Source organism: Coregonus lavaretus (genome assembly GCF_964263955.1).
Source record: "Coregonus lavaretus genome assembly, chromosome: 11".
Taxonomy (NCBI): Eukaryota; Metazoa; Chordata; class Actinopteri; order Salmoniformes; family Salmonidae; genus Coregonus; species Coregonus lavaretus.
In genome coordinates, this window is record NC_139998.1 from 20,576,179 (window position 1) to 20,592,484 (window position 16,306).

The window sequence follows — 16,306 nt, forward strand, 5'->3', positions numbered from 1 at the left end:
GGAACTGAAGATGGCTGCAGTACAGGCCTGGCAGAGCATCACCAGGGAAGATACCCAGCGTCTGGTGATGGCGATGCATCGCAGACTTCAAGCAGTCATTGCATGCAAAGGATATGCGACCAAATATTAACAATGATTACTTTATTCTACATTATGTTAAACTGTCCAATGATTTTTGATGCCAGAAAATGGGGGGGACCATGTACAAAAGCTTCTATAATTCGTAAACGGTTCATCCGATATGTATGAAAATACCCTCAAATTAAAGCTGACAGTCTGCACTTCACGCTCATTGTCATTGTATCCTTTCAAACTCAAAGTGCTAGAGTACAGAACCAAAATAACAAAACAATGGTCACTGTCCAATGAATTATGGAGCTCACTGTATATATTATACCACACATCACCAACCTTTTAGTGGACTTAGCTGGGGTTCAAAAGCTCAGCAAAATCAACCTTGGCAAAGCCTACTTGCAGATGCACGTGGATGAAATGTAAAATTAGCTGCTGACTGTCCTGACACACAAGGGGCTCTTCAGGTGCTGTCTACTGTTTGGAATCACAAATGCACCAGCGCTGTTCCAGAGGGCAATGGATCAGATCTTCAGTGGATTGCCATGAGTACAATGCTACCTGGATGACATCCTCGTTACTGGAAAAGACGAATACGACCATCTCCAGAACTTGGAAGCAACCTAACAAGGACAACGGACTGCGAGTTCGAAAGGACACGTGCATTCTTTCAACCATCGGTTGAATACCTTAGACACATCGTCGATGCCACGGGCCTTCACAAGGCTCCGTCCAAGGTCAAGGCTATCTTGGATGCCCCAACTCCTCAGAACGTTAGCAAACTACCTTCTTTCCTGGGGTTACTGAAAAACTACGGACGCTTTATCCCAAGCTTAGCAACGAAGCTGAAGCCATTGCATCAGTTGCTTTTTCAGGACAAAACATGGAAATGGACAGAACAATGCGAGGAAGCATCAGTGAAAATCAAGGAAACACTCCTGAAATCTGAGGCATTGACACACTTCGACCCGTCATTGCCCATCCAACTAGCTTGTGATGCTAGTCCATATGGTGTGGGTGCAATCGTTTCCCATATCAGGTGAAGAGAAGCCGATCGCTTTCGAGGACATTGAACAAAGCAGAAAGTAACTATGCACAGATAGAACGCAAAGCCCTAGGCATGGTTTTTGGAGTGCATAAGTTTCACCGATATCTGTACGGAAGGAAGTTCACCCTTCTTACAGATCATCGTCCGCTGATGAGCATCTTTGGACAGCATACTGGGATTCCGTCATTTGCTGCAAACAGAATGCAAAGGTGGGCTTTGTTATCAGCACACACCTACGACATCAATTAGTGCAAGTCTGAACTTAGCAGAGAAACACCAGAATCGACCAGGTGTTATCCGAAGTGATTCACATCATCAAAGGTAAAGCCGCAGGAGGTGCTCCGGAGCTGAAACCTTAACCTTTCGAGGAGAACTGTGCTGTCAGTACATTTTGGTTGTTGTGGGGGAGGAGAGTTGTCATTCTGCCTTCACTGAGGAAACCAGTGTTGCAACAGCTACACTCAGGTCATTGTATGAAGGAAATCGCACAAAGCTACTTCTGGTGGCCTGGATTCGATGGAAGCATTGAGGAGAAAGCGAAAACATGTTCCTCATGCCAGTAGGTTCGCAACGTACCTCAACTTGCACCCCTTCATCCATGCAATTGGCCGGAGGAGGCATGGCAACTAATAAATGTCGACTTTGCAGGTACATTCGAAGACAGAATGTTTCTCGTGGCTGTGGATGCTAATAGCAAGTGGCCAGATGTTGCCATCATGAGGTCTACTACTGCTGAGAAGGCCATTGAGGACCTTGGAGAAGTGTTCAGACGGATCGGATCACTACTCCAACTCATTAGTGACAACGGACCGCAGCTAGTGGCCCAAGAAATGGCATCGTTCCTACAGGTGAATGGCGTACAACACATAAAGTGGTCCTCTGTAGCTCAATTGGTAGAGCATGGCGCTTGTAACACCAGGGTAGTGGGTTCGATCCCCGGGACCACCCATACGTAAAAATGTATGCACACATGACTGTAAGTCGCTTTGGATAAAAGCGTCTGCTAAATGGCATATTATTATTATTATTATTATTATTATTATAAGGTCTACACCGTATCATCCATCTACCAATGGGCTGGTGGAGAAATTGAACATTTAAGAAATGGAACACTAGTCACTTTAATAATGTTTACATAACTTGCACTACTCATCTCATATGTATATACTGTATTCTATAATATTATAGTGCATCTTAGTCCATGCCGCTCTGTCAGTGCTTGTCCATATACAGTTGAAATCGGAAGTTTACATACACCTTAGCCAAATACATTTAAACTCAAGTTTTTCACAATTCCTGACATTTAATCCTAGTAAAAAGTCCCTGTCTTAATCCTAGTAAAAGGTCCCATGTTGCTTCAATATATCCACATAATTTTCCTTCCTCATGGTGCCATCTATTTTGTGAAGTGCACCAGTCCCTCCTGCAGCAAAGCACCTCCAAAGCATGATGCTGCCACCCCCGTGCTTCACGGTTGGGATGGTGTTCTTCGGCTTGCAAGTCCCCCCTTTTTCCTGCAAACATAATGATGGTCATTATGGCCAAACAGTTCTATTTTTGTTACAACAGACCAGAGGACATTTCTCCAAAAAGTACGATCTTTGTCCCCATGTGCAGTTGCAAACCGTAGTCTGGCTTTTTTTTATGGTGGTTTTGGAGCAGTGGCTTCTTCCTTGCTGAGCGGCCTTTCAGGTTATGTCGATATAGGACACGTTTTACTGTGGATATAGATACTTTTGTACATGTTTCCTCTAGCATCTTCACAAGGTCCTTTGCTGTTGTTCTGGGATTGATTTGCACGTTTCGCACACAAAGTGCGTTCATCTTTAGGAGACAGAACGCGTCTCCTTCCTGAGCGGTATGATGGCTGCGTGGTCCCATGGTGTTTATACTTGTGTACTATTGTTTGCACAGATGAACGTGGTACCTTCAGGCGTTTGGAAATTGCTTCCAAGGATGAACCAGACTTGTGGAGGTCTTGGCTGATTTCTTTTGATTTTCCCATGATGTCAAGCAAAGACGCACTGTGTTTGAAGGTAGGCCTTGAAATACATCCACAGGTACACCTCCAGATTATGTCAAAGCTATATCAGAAGCTTCTAAAGCCATGACATAATTTTCTGGAATTTTCCAAGCTGTTTAAAGGCACAGTCAACTTAGTGTATGTAAACTTCTGACCCACTGGAATTGTGATACAGTGAATTATAAGTGACATAATCTGTCTGTAAACAATTGTTGGAAAAATTACTTGTGTCACGCACAAAGTAGATGTCCTGACCGACTTGCCAAAACTATAGTTTGTTAACAAGAAATGTGTGGAGTGGTTGAAAAACGAGTTTTAATGACTCCAACCTAAGTGTATGTAAACTTCCAACTTCAACTGTATGTATATATTCTTAAATTCCATTCCTTACTTAGATTTGTGTGCATTGGGTATATGTTGTGAAATTGTTAGATATTACTTGTTAGATATTACTGCACTGTCGGAGCTAGAAGCACAAGCATTTCGCTACATCTGCTAGACACGTGTTTGTGACAAATACAATTTGATTTGGAGAGGTTCATACAGACGGTGAAACATTCCTTAAAAGAGACTCAGGGTCTAGGGAAACTGCCCCAACTCCTGAACAGCTTCCTGCTATCCTACAGGAACACATCTCACGCAACCACCAAAGCTTTGTCTGCATCGCTACTCATGAAGATAGAGTTACGCACAAGCTTCGACCCTACTCAAATATCTGAAAGCAAAGGAGACATCAACAGGAGAGCCAAGTCAAATGTGAACTGAAAGCAAAGGACAGATCTTTCAATCCTGGAGAAACTGTCTTAGCTAGGAACTACCTCAATGGACCAAAGTGGGTTCCTGCTAGCCATTGCTCAGACTGGTCCAGTGTCCTACACTGTCCAGACTGCATAGGACTGTTGTTCATTATGGGGACAATTCATGTAAGAGGGGAGGAGAGGTTGTATACCTCCATACTAATCTTGGTTGTGTGTGCGGAGTGTCATGGGTGTTGAATGTTGTAGATGATCATGTTCTACAAAAATGGTTGAAATGAATTCCTATCTCCTGTCTCATTATTGTGGAATTGTTATAAAGACATGGTTATGAAACCCACGAGACATAACTTACTTCCCCTGCTGCATCACAAAACCCACTCTATCAGAGACAGTGTAAATAAAATAGCTTTCCAAAAGCCTAACCCTGTTGATGTTGCTGGGGCAACCATAGGTTAATCTACCTCACACCTGAAGTCAGTACTAACCGTGTGCAGGTGCCATCAGAATGCAGTGGTTCGCATGAAAGGATAGGGATACATCATGTGTAGCCTATCACATTTAAAATTCCACTACGACGTTGGATGAATTCACACACAATAATCTAAATACTGTGTAGGCTACTTGTCATTACGCACAGAAACCAATTCAAAAGACATATACTGAACAAAAAAAATTAACGCAATATGCAACAATTTCAAATATTTTACTGAGTTACAGTTCAGTGCATTCGGAAAGTATTCACTTTTTCCACATTTTGTTACTGTACAGCCTTATTCTAAAATGGATAAAAAATTGGCACACCTGTGTTTGGGGAGTTTCTCCCATTCTTCTCTGCAGATCCTCTCAAGCTCTGTCAGGTTGGATGAGGAGCGTTGCTGCACAGCTATTTTCAGGTCTCTCCAGACATGTTTGATCAGGTTCAAGTCCAGGCTCTGGCTGGGCCACTCAAGGACATTCAGAGACTTGTCCCAAAACCACTCATACCTTGTCTTGGTTGTGCTTAGGGTCATTGTCCTATTGGAAGGTGAACCTTCGTCCCAGTCTGAGGTCCTGAGCGCTTTGGATGCGTTTTTCATCAAGGATCTTTCTGTACTTTGCTCTGTTCATCTTTCCCTCGATCATGACTCTTCTCCCAGTCCCTGCCACTGAAAAACATCCTCACACAGCATGATGCTGCCACCACCATGCTTCACCGTAGGGATGGTATTGGCCAGGTGTTGAGCGGTGCCTGGTTTCCTCCAGACGTGATGCTGGGCATTCAGGCCAAAGAGTTCAATCTTGGTTTCATCAGACCAGAGAATGTTGTTTCTCATGGTCTGAGAGTCTTTTAGGTGCCTTTTGGCAAACTCCAAATGGACTGTCATGTGCCTTTTACTGAGGAGTGGCTTCCGTCTGGCCACTCTACCATAAAGGCCTGATTGGTGGAGAGCTGCAGAGATGGTTGTGCTTCTGGAAGGTTCTCCCATCTCCACAGAGGAACTCTGGAGCTCTGTCAGAGTTACCATCGGGTTCTTGGTCACCTCCCTGACCAAGGCCCTTCTCCCCCGATTGCTCAGTTTGGCCGGGCGGCCAGCTCTAGGATGAGTCTTGGTGATTCCGAACTTCTTTCATTTAAGAATGATGGAGGCCACTGTGTTCTTGGGGACATTCAATGCTGCAGAAATGTTTTGGTACCCTTCCCCAGATCTGTGTCTCGACATAGTTTCTCGGAGCTCTATGGACAATTCCTTCGTCCTCATGGCTTGGTTTTTGCTCTGACATGCACTGTCAACTGTGGGACCTTATATAGACAGGTGTGTGCCTTTCCAAATCATGTCCAATCAATTGAATTTACCACAGGTGGACTCCAATCAAGATGTAGAAACATCTCAAGTATGATCAATGGAAACAGGATGCACCTGAGCTCAATTTCGAGTCTCATTGCAAAGGATCTGAATACTTATGCAAATACGTTTTTTTTATTTACTATTTATTTTACATTTGCAAAAATCTCAAAAAAACTGTTTTCGCTTTGTTATTATGGGGTATTGTGTGTAGATTGAAGGAAAAAAATAATTTAATCAATTTTGGAATAAGGCTGTAACGTAACAAAATGTTGAAAAAGTGAAGGGGTCTGAATACACTGTAACGGAATCAGTCAATTGAAATAAATTCATTAGGCGCTAATCTATGGATTTCACATGACTGGGAATACAGATGTGCATCTGCTGGTCACAGATACCTTAAAAAAAAGGTAGGGGCATGGATCAGAAAACTAGTCAGTATCTGGTGACCACCATTTGCCTCATACAGCGCAACACATCTCCTTCGCATAGAGTTTATCAGGCTGGTAATTCTGGTCTGTGGAATGTTGTCCCACTCCTTTTCAATAGCTGTGCGAAGTTGATGGATATTTGCGGCAACTGGAACACGCTGTCAAACATGTCGATCCAGAGCATCCCAAACATGCTCAACGGGTGACATGTCTGGTAAGTATGCAGGACATGGAAGAACTGGGACATTTTCAGCTTCCAGGAATTGTGTACAGATCCTTGCGACATTGGGCCGTGCATTATCATGCCTAAACATGAGGTGATGGCGGCGGATGAATGGCACGACAATGGGCCTCAGGATCTCGTCACAGTATCTCTGTGCATTGAAATGGCCATCAATAAAATGCAATTGTGTTCGTTGTCTGTAGCTTATGCCTGCCTGCCCATACCATAACCCCACCACCACCATAGGGCACTCTGTTCAATGTTGACATCAGCAAACCGCTTGCCCACACGACGCCATACATGTGGGTTTTCGGTTTGTGAGGCCGGTTGGACGTAGTGCCAAATTCTCAAAAGCGACGTTCAAGGCGGCTTATGGTAGAGAAATTAACATTCAATTATCTGGCAACAGCTCTGGTGGACATTCCTACCGTCAGCATGCCAATTGCACGCTCCCTCAAAACTTCAGATATCTGTGGCATTGTGTTGTGTGACAAATTGCACATTTTAGAGTGGCCTTTTATTGTCCCCAGCACAAGGTGCACCTGTGTAATGAGCATGCTGTTTAATCCATTTATGGATATGCCACATCTGTCAGGTGTATGGATTATCTTGGCTAAGGAGAAATGCTCACTAACAGGGATGTAAACAAATTTGTGCATCCGCCTCTGGTGCCAATTGGTGCATGTTCGAAGTTGAGGTACATTGCGAAACTTCTGGCATAAGGAACATAAGCATCCACATCTGGTGCCAATGGTTAAATGTTCAAATACAGTGATAGAAAGTTGTTTTGAGATTTTTGTTTTAAGCCTATCCCAGACCTTAACCATTCAGAGTTAATGCCTAAACTTATCCCTAACTAAACTAAACGTCATCGTAAACTGTGTATTTTATAACCAAATATAGCTGGTTAAGGATTGAACCTGTCAAAAGTTGTTTCATTCTCAAGTCATCACTTCCGGAAGTTCAACGTGAGGACATCACTGTGGTCTGCAAAACAGGCTTCGGGAAGAACAGGACACACACAATGTAGTTTTCAGAGGTTAACTCACCTACGACGTACAAATGTAAGATGTCCAGGCTGCGATATGAGTTGTCATTCTTTCCGTCAGAACTGTAGGCTAGACTTTTCTTGTCGCTGTTAAAACCTGAGCTCGAGCCACAGGGCAACCGTTCCTGCTCCATCTCGAGCGTGGTCCCCCAGCATGCGGGGTTTCAGCATGCTGGGTGACTAGTTTTCCTGATGGACTTCTTCGTCATTTGCAGCATATATTCTTATAGGGCCTTGTCTTTATTTCACGATTTAATTTCTAGAGGCCTCTGTGCCAAATTATGTAGGGTACGTCTAAAATGAAATATGTAGGCGCGCGCTACACCTGTGTCCGCATCTCGACCCATCACTGCATGTTTACTCCGCTCAATCCAGGTGTGAAAATGGGGCATTTTGAACAGATCTTAGCTCAAAAAAACATCCAACAATCTCCTGTTGAAGAGAAGTAAAGCATGTTGCGATTTTGTGTTCAAAAAGTCTCCATAAAAACAAGTGTCACAACAGGCATTTTTCTTCAATATGAAACACTTTCCCCTCTTGGAGTTTGAACGTTGCGTAAACGGTGTGTGTCTAAAGCAGGGGTGTCAAACGTCCGGCCCGCGGGCCGGATCAGGCCCGCAAACGGGTTTAATCCGGCCCGCGAGATGATTTTGTAAAGTATAAAAATGCGCTGCAATTTTTCAATAAAATAAACTGCTGTTCCAATTGCGTCCACTGGATGGCGCAATATCAATTGTGTTAAGCAAGCAAACTGTTTATACCGGGGCAGAGCAAGTAGGTCAAGTCTGTGTTTACTCACAGCCGAGACATCAGTGACGCTGCAGTGAAAGCTAGCTACCTCATTGCTAATGAAATCGCAGTGGCTTCAAAACCATTTAGTGAGGGTGAATTTGTAAAAACATGCATGATGAAGGCAGCGGAGATTGTGTGCCCTGAAAAGCGTCAGGCTTTTGTAAATATCAGCCTGACAAGAAACACAGTTGCAGACAGGATTTCCGATCTTTCAGTGGATTTGGACAGCCAGTTGAAGCAAAAAGTAAAGTCATTTATTGCGTTTTCGGTTGCAATTGATGAAAGCACGGACATTACAGATGTTGCACAACTGGCCATTTTCATCCGCGGAGTTGATGACACATTGACCGTCACCGAGGAGTTCGTGGAGTTGGTGCCGATGACAGATACAACGACAGCAGCTGATATTTTTACCGCACTCGTCGGCGCGCTGGACAGGGTCGGAGTGGACTGGTCCCGCGCTGTCAGCCTGGCTACAGATGGTGCGCCCTCAATGATCGGGAAAAAAGCAGGCGTTGTGACAAAGTTCAGAGAGAAAGTGCAATCTGCAAATGGAGGATGTGATTTTTTGACTTTTCACTGTATTTTGCACCAGGAGGCTTTGTGTTGCAAGTCATTAAAGATGGATAACGTCATGAAGGTGGTCATCCAAACTGTTAATTTCATCCGATCCAGAAGCCTGAATCACCGTCAGTTTGACAGCCTTCTCAGAGAGAAAGACCACATCTATGGCCTGCCATACCACACTGAGGTAAGATGGTTAAGCCGAGGTGCTGAGGCGTTTCTTTGATTTACGAGAAGAAATTGAACAGTTCATGGAAGAAAAGGGCAAACCAGTGTTAGAATTCCATTCCGCAGAATGGATGCAGGACCTTGCATTTATGGTGGATGTTACAGAGCACCTGAATAACTTGAACAAACAGCTGCAAGGGCGCAACAAAGTTGTCACGCAGTATTATGACAGCATACGTTCTTTCAAGTTGAAGCTGTCATTGTGGGAGACGCAACTTGCCGGTGGTGATGCAGCTCACTTCCCCTGTCTGAAAAATGTGTGCGCGACCCAACATGTGGCAGACATGAAGCGGTTCAAAGATAAAATAACGGGATTGTTACGGGAGTTTGAGCAACGGTTTCAGATTTTTGGTGAACTGGAGAAAGACTTCAACGTTTTTTGCTCGCCATTAACCGTGAATCCCTTTGATCTGCCCGTCAGCATCCAACTTGAAATAGACTTGCAGTGTGACTCGGATTTGAAGGGCAAATTTGCCGCAGCTGGCTTGGACACATTTAATCAGAATCTCTTGCCAGGTTACCCCAACTTGACAGCCCTCGCTGCAAAACTGTTGTGCATGTTTGGAACCACATATCTTTGTGAGCAAGTTCTCTCTGTAATGAGCATAAATAAAACAAAGCTGCGCTCAAGGCTCACGCACAAGCACTTGAATCACATCCTGAAGTTGGCTGCCACTCAGGATGTGACGCCTGATATTGATGCGCTGGTGAAAGCTAAAAGATGCCAGGTATCAGGAGTCAAATAAACTATGCAACCCCACTTAAAGTGCTACATGAGACACCCTGATATACTTCTGTGAATCACTGAGGCATTGTGTGTTTGTGTGTTCTTTGTCCTCAGAACTTTCAAATAACTTGAGGTGTTTTATGATTAATAGTGATGTTGTGCTTTTGGACACACTGTCCTCAGGCTCCAGCTTTATGTTTATATGTTTTTATGTTGATGTGCTATTGTTTTTAATTGTTTTTATTTTATTTGTATATTTAACCTATTCTTGACTCTGTGGTTCTTGCACTTGTTTGGGGAACAGGATTTCAGTCTTTTTATCTACATTTCTGCCTGAGAAATGACCCCCTGATATAGTTCTGTGATCTGTGAAACAGTTCTGTTAATCACTGAGGCATTGTGTGTTTTTGAGTTCTTTTTCTTTAGAATTTTCAAATAAACTTGACGTGTTTTATGATTAATAGTGATGTTGTGCTTGTACTATTTTGGACACACTGTCCTCAGGCTCCAGCTTTATGTTGTATGTTGATCGTATTAAAACAAAGAAAACAATCTGAAGTTGTTGTTTTTAAGTTATATATACACCATGATTTTTCCGGTCCGGCCCACTTGGGAATAGATTTTCCTCCATGTGGCCCCTGAGCTAAAATGAGTTTGACACCCCTGGTCTAAAGTAACAAATTAAGCAGACTGTCAGACATATTCAAAATGTTTATCCAATATGGGTTAAAGGGGCAATCTGCAGTTGGTACAACCATTATTTGACCTATAATTTAATATTTGAAGAATATAATTTATAAATGCCTCATGAGCTTAGTTCAACTATCATACCTCATAAGAATCCATAATGTTTGTAAACAAAGCAAATGTAAACAAACACCAGGCCTATATAGCCTCATGATTTAAACTATCATTTTCATATTATGGATGGTCTGTCCTTCCATCCATAGCTCTGTCTATGACTTTGAGAGTGTTTTTTCCAGCCCCATCCCTCAGCTTTTTACTGAAATAGGGGCTGGGAGTTCCCTTTGTTATTGTTTCAACTGCAGATTGCCACTTTAAAGAGAGAGTTCACCCAAATTACATATTGGTTTCCTTACCCTGCCTTGTCTATGGACAAGGTATTACATTTACGTCATTTAGCAGACGCTCTTATCCAGAGCGACTTACAGTTAGTGAGTGCATACATTTTTTTCATACTAGCTGTGACCGCAGTCTATGATATGGTTTAGTTTCCATGGCACTGTTTTATTGCTTTAGCATTTGTGGAAAAAAATCCCATTCAAGTCATAGTACTGATATTAGCATTTTTCACGCCTCATGTTCAAATCATCTATAAGGGACTTTGTGGAGCTTCACAATCAATGTTAGATACTTTCAGATGATTTGGACATGATGCGTGGTCCTCTCAAATATGTTGTTCATTGCTCTCCTCTGTGTCCTTGGCCTGGCTTACTCAAATACTCAAGAAGCATATTTCCTTCACTTCACTGATGCAACACAATTGAATAGGTGTAAGCAAAAGGTTTAACTTTTATCACATAGCTTTCACCCATCATGTCATATTGGCAATTACCTCAAGGGAAAAATAATTAATAAGAAGGAGCATTTAACACGCTTGACTATTCCCATTAGAATGCTTGATAGTTAACCTGCAGCTGGTATGTCTCATGTTGGTGGTCTCCACTCTCCAGCCTGCAGGCAGTTAGATAAATAATGGGAGCTCCTGAGTTCCTCAGACTCTGTGATCCCCAACATATGACATCGCCACGCACTCAATGACCCATTTCTCTAATCAAACCAGTGTAAACACAATGCAAACACTCACACTCACTCATTCCCTAGTCAACATAAAAACTATGGCATATAGCTCTCACCCATAAGCCAGCCATGAATCCCCTGGCACAGGACGACCCACTCTACAGAGATCTATATGTCAGAGCCTGGGAGATGTAAACGGGATGGTGAGGAAATATGCTCCGTAAACAGTGACTCTGCCCTGGTTTTTCAGCTGAGTGTGAGCCAGCATCAGATACATCCTGGCTCTGGGGAGCTTTGCTTTCACAAGACAAGTGATGATTTATTTCCCTGAAAACACTATGATTGGACTCAAATGAAAAGAAAAAAAAGAAGCCAAACTATGTTCTCTGCATTTTACGTATCCCAGGATAACCCTTCAAGCACTACAAAACTTCACTTAGGAGGAGATCGGCAATAAAGCGTTGATATAGTAAACAACAGCCAATCTCCAAGGCATGCATGCGGATGGATCCCTGCTGGCCTGGTCCCAGATCAGAATGTGCTTTAGCCAACTCTCCTGACAGCCGTTGTCATGCTATACATGTCATGCCATACATACAACTCCTTGGACAATCGTTGGATCGTTGATGATAGTCAGAGGAGTTGGCTAAGCACATACCGATCTACAACCAGAGGAGGATGGGAGTCATTCATATCCATCTCTACGAGGGGGCAAAAGGGGGCTTAGCCATATCTCAGACTGGCCAATAAAAATAAAGGATTAAGATGGGCAGTCTGAGATATGGCTTTTTCTTTGCAACTCTGCCTAGAAGGTCAGCATCCCGGAGTCGCCTCTTCACTGTTGATGTTGAGACTGGTGTTTTGCGGGTACTATTTAATGAAGCCGCCAGTTGAGGACCTGTGAGGAGCCTGTTTCTCAAACTAGACACTCTAATGTATTTGTCCTCTTGCTCAGTTGTGCACCGGGGCCTCCCACTCCTCTTTCTATTCTGGTTAGAGACAGTTTGCGCTGTTCTGTGAAGGGAGTAGTACACAGCGTTGTACGAGATCTTCAGTTTCTTGGCAATTTCTCGCATAGAATAGCCTTCATTTCTCAGAACAAGAATAGACTGACGAGTTTCAGAAGAAAGTTATTTGTTTCTGGCCATTTTGAGCCTGTAATCGAACCCATAATCGCTGATGCTCCATATACTCAACTAGTCTCAAGAAGGCCAGTTTTATTGCTTCTTTAAATCAGAACAACAGTTTTCAGCTGTGCTAACATAATTGCAAAAAGGTTTTCTAATGTCAATTAGCCTTTTAAAATGATAAACTTGGATTAGCAAACACAACGTGCCATTGGAACACAGGACTGATGGTTGCTGATAATGGGCCTCTGTACGCCTATGTAGATATTCCATTAAAAATCAGCAGTTTCCAGCTACAATAGCCATTTAACAACATTAACAATGTCTACACTGTATTTCTGATCAATTTGATGTTCTTTTAATGGACCAAAAAATTGCTTTTCTTTCAAAAACAAGGACATTTCTAAGTGACCCCAAACTTTTGAAAAGTAGTGTAGATTGGCACGCATCTGCGTTTGTTTACTGTTAATGTAACTATCCTAAATATAAATTGTGTAATGCCTTTATCGATCTGATATTTTGTTTACAAGGCCTACTACTTGGTACCTCCGTTTTGTTCTGTTTGCAGTCATTCGATCGCATTCACAGTTTTGTCTGTATTCTAAGCCAAACTGCTATTCAGTATTTTTGTTTGCATGCATGTATAACTAGGCTACTACTTTCAGCATTTAGCTAGCATTATTTTGGTAAGACAGCTGTGTGTACGGTTGCATTCAAATAGGCTGTTTGTAATAGGTGAATTGCCCTATCTATCTTGTAGCCTATATTCATTACCAAAACCAGCCTTGCTACTTTAGTGTGTAGGGCGCTGTCCATTGTGCTGATACAGCGCACCGGACTATAGATTCCGCGCCAACCTACACTATATATACAAAAGTATGCGGACACCCCTTCAAATTAGTGGATTCGGCTATTTCAGCCATACCCGTTGCTGACAGGTGTATAAAATCGAGCACACAGCCAAGCAATCTCCATAGACAAACATTGGCAGTAGAATGGCCTTACTGAAGAGCTCAGTGACTTTCAACGTGGCACCATCATAGGATGCCACCTTTCCAACAAGTCAGTTCGTAAAATGTCTTCCCTGCTAGAGCTGCCCCAGTCAACTGTAAGTGCTGTTATTGTGAAGTGGAAATGTCTAGGAGCAACAACGGCTCAGCAGCGAAGTGGTAGGCTACACAAGCTCACAGAACGGGACCGCCGAGTGCTGAAGCGCGTAGTGCGTACAAATCGTCTGTCCTCGGTTGCAACACTCACTACCGAGTTGGTATTGGTATTTTATTAGGATCCCCATCAGCTGTTGCAAAAGCAGCAGCTACTCTTCTTGGGGTCCACACAAAACATGAAATAATACAGAACATTAATAGACAAGAACAGCTCAAGGACAGAACTACATATATCTTTTTTAAAGACACACGTAGCCTACATATCAATACATACACACAAACTATCTAGGTAAAATAGGGGAGAGGTGTTGTGCCGTGAGGTGTTGCTTTATCTGTTGTTTTTTTCAAACAGGTTTGTTGTTTATTTGAGCAATATGAGATGGAACTGAGTTCCATGCAATAATGGCTCAAAATAATACTGTATGCTTTCTTGAATTTGTTCTGGATTTGGGGACTATGAAAAGACCGTTGGTGGCATGTCTGGTGGGGTAAGTGTGTGTGTCAAAGCTGTGTGTATGTTGACTATGCAAACAATTAGGGATTTTCAACACAATATACAAATTATAAAAATAAGAAGTGATGCAGTCAGTCTCTCCTCAACTCTTAGCCAAGAGAGACTGGCACGCATAGTATTTATATCAGCCCTCTGATTACAATGAAGAGCAAGACGTGCTGCTCTGTTTTGGGCCAGCTGCAGCTTAACTAGGTCTTTGCAGCACTCGACCACACAACTGGACAATAATCAAGATAAGACTAAACTAGAGCCTGCAGAATTTGCTTTTTGGAGTGTGGTGTCAAAATAGCAGAGCATCTCTTTATTACGGACAGACCTCTCCCAATCTTTACAACCATTAAATCTATAAGTTTTGACCATGACAGTTTACATTCTAAGGCAACGCCAAGTAATTTAGTCTCCTCAGCTTGTTCAACAGCCACACCATTCATTACCAGATTCAGCTGAGGACTAGAGATATTCAGGACCAGTTTGTTACTGGCCACCCATTCCAAAACAGAATGCAAATCTTTATTAAGGGTTTCAGTGACTTCATTAGCTGTGGTTGCTGATGCGTATATCGTTGAATCATCAGCATACATGGACACACACGCTTTGTTTAATGCCAGTGGCAGGTCATTGGTAAAAATAGAAAAGAGTAGAGGGCCTAGAGAGCTGCCCTGCGGTACACCACACTTTACATGTTTGACATTCCAAACTGCCTCTGGAAGTAATGTCAACACAATAACTGTTAGTCGGGAGCTTCATGTAATGGGTTTCTATGGCCGAGCAGCTGCACACAAGCCTAAGATCACCATGTGCAATGCCAAGCATTTGCTGGAGTGGTGTAAAGCGCGACGCCAGTGGAAACGCGTTCTCTGGAGTGATGAATCACGCTTCACCATCTGTCAGTCCGACGGACTAATCTGTTTTTGGAGAACGCTACCTGCCCCAATGCACAGTGTCAACTAAAGATTGGTGGAGGAGGAATAATGGTCTGGGGCTGTTTTTCATGGTCGGGCCAGGACCCTTAGTTCCAGTGAAGGGAAATCTTAACGCTACAGCATACAATGACATTCTAGACAATTCTGTGCTTCTAACTTTGTGACAACAGTTTGGGGAAGGCCCGCTCATGTCTCAGCATGACAATGCCCCCGTGCACAAAGCGAGGTCCACACAGAAATGGTTTGTAGAGATCAGTGAAGAACTTGACTGGCCTGCACATAGCCCTGACCTCAACCCCATCAAACACATTTGGGATGAATTGGAACGCTGACTGCGAGCCAGGCCTAAACGCCCAACATCAGTGCCCGACCTCACTAATGCTAGTGGCTGAATGGAAGCAAGTCCCCTAAGCAATGTTCCAGCATCTAGTGGAAAGCCTTCCCAGAAGAGTGGAGGTTGTTATAGAAGCAAAGGGGGGACCAACTCCATATTAATGCCCATGAGTTTGGAATGAGATGTTCAACGAACAGGTGTCCACATACTTTTGGTTATGTAGTGTACTTGTCACTTCAAAAGTACTCAAGGATCTCAGTCTCGGCATTTGAACTTTGTTTGTGGTATGGCGTGATAAGCATAATTCAATATAATTCCAATGCAAGAACCCCCCAGAAATCGCAGAATTTAACTGCCCCCTTAGTCATTTTATCCTGGCGCCCGGTCTGGAGTCATTTCATCCTCTCTCTCTCTCTCTCTCTGGTCTCTGTCCATCTCTCCTCACTCTCTCGGCTCCAAACTTAGCCACCCCATCCCTGCATCATTTACCTCTGTTTTTCAGCAGGTTTCCCATGCAGTTGCCGTGGCAACCGCTCCAGTCCCTTGGTCAGGGCCCAGGGTTGTAAAACATGAAGGATCCAGGCCGTTACACCCAGGGCTGTTTCCTCATCTTTAGGAAAGGGGAGAGAGGACGGCCAGGTCCCCCTTGGATTCAGAAGGGGAAGGGAGGGGGGAAGAGCAGGCCAGGGGGAGGCTGGGACTGCCCATGCCAAGACTTACTGCTCTACAGGGTCAAACAGTGTG